This window comes from Hoplias malabaricus, chromosome 3, assembly GCF_029633855.1.
Source record: "Hoplias malabaricus isolate fHopMal1 chromosome 3, fHopMal1.hap1, whole genome shotgun sequence".
Lineage (NCBI taxonomy): Eukaryota > Metazoa > Chordata > Actinopteri > Characiformes > Erythrinidae > Hoplias > Hoplias malabaricus.
The window spans coordinates 42,420,640-42,422,511 of record NC_089802.1 but is presented as its reverse complement, the minus strand read 5'-3'; positions in this window follow the sequence as shown (position 1 = coordinate 42,422,511).

The window sequence follows — 1,872 nt, the reverse complement described above, 5'->3', positions numbered from 1 at the left end:
ACATTGGTTTTGTCCCCAGCTTGGGCAGAAACACAGCATTAAACCAATAAAAGTCCAGAACACTGTATTATCCTACTTTTGTAATGTGATTATCACAGAATTTCACTCTGAATAAAAGCATCTGCCAAATGCCAGAAAGGTAAATGTGTGCTGAAAAGAGTCATAACAAGGTTCTACACACAGGAGCCTGCGGTCTTTTGTGAAGAGGCCTGTACTGAACAGGTGACTTAATGTAGTCCTTATCACTTCACCACAGCCAGAGAAACCTGCTCAGAGGTGGCCGAGGGGAAAAGAAAACATTGCTTTTCTACTCTAAGCTATTATTTCATGACAGAGGATGGCAGACAAACAAATCACCACATTCTGCCCAGAACGGTCAGAGCTATGGCAGGCTGCTTAAACATCTACAAGCTTTTCTGCCATTTCTTCAGCATCTACAGGGGCCTGGAATTCACTAAAACCTGTTAATTAGCCGATAAATCACACACAAGCCCATACCATATAGAAGTGCTGTCAGCAGCTCATTTTGTTGTGCTCTAAATTTTTACAGCGGTGTGTGTGTGTGTGTGTACAGTAGATATAAAGTAATTTCTGACTCAGGTAAAGCTTCTGCTGACAGCAAATGTAACCTAGCCTGTCTGGAATATTCGGAATGTCAGCTGAAAATGTTTCCTCTCACTTTCAACCCTCAGAATTAATCACATAAAAAGAACAAAATAAAAGGAAAGAATAATAAACAAACAAGGATATGAAATTGATTGACTGAGTCTTTGCAGTGTAAAGAAAACCTTGAGCCTGTCTGGGGAAAGAAATGGAAGAATAACAGGCAGAAAGGAGGAGGAGGAAGGATGGAAGGCAGAGGGAAGGAATGAAAGATGGAAGAATGGAATGGCAGGATGAAAAATAATGAAGAAAAGATGGTAGGAAGGAAGGCAGGCAGAATAGAAGATAGGGAAGAATTAGGAAGGGATTAAGGAAAGCAGGAAGGAAGAAAGGAAGAAGATAGGAAGGAAGTGAGACAGAAAGGAAAGAAGAAAGCACAGACAAAAGGAAGGAGAGAGATAAAATAAGTTGGGGGGTAAAATAAGTTCTATTTTTTTTTTAAGATAAGGTTGCGCAATAATGGGCTGGGAAGAAAAAGATTAACCAGTAATACTACATTCAGTCTTCTTCCATCTTCAGCCACAAATTTCAGTGTGTGTTAGAGCATTAAGACTTCACTTCACTGGAGCCCAACCCATGAAAACAGCCCCTAACTATTACCCCACATCCACCAAACGTTTCATTGGGGCAGGTGTTAACTCCTGGCTTGTCCAAACCCAGAGTCTTCTGTCACACTGCCAGAAGGTAGAGCATGATTCATCATTCCTAAAGTTGGGCACAGTTTAGGGTTTGAGATTAATGACCATCAAATCTATGTAATTCTATATAATCTATATAATTATGACTTAATATATTATAATTATGACCCTATATATTTCATGCCTCTCTGTTTAGATCATACAAGCTCTGAATTCACGTATTAATGAGGTGTCTACAAATATTTGGACATATTCATTCATTTATACAGATATAGGACTTTGAAACAAATCTGAAGCATAAGCCTTTAAACTGAAAATGTCTTCAAGATTAGAAAACAGATAGAAATCCCTGTGTCCAGACTTTTGACCAGTGCTGCATGTGTCTTTTAAAAGGTGAGACTTACTACGTAACAGCTTTAACACCAAAATATTTGAGCTTTTACTGACCTCTAATGGTGGCTGAAAAACTGTGCACACAGAGAACAAAGCAAACTCAAACACTTCTCTACTGCAACGTCTGAAAAGGAAATGACAGCTTGTGAAAATATGATACTTTTTATTAATCCATAAA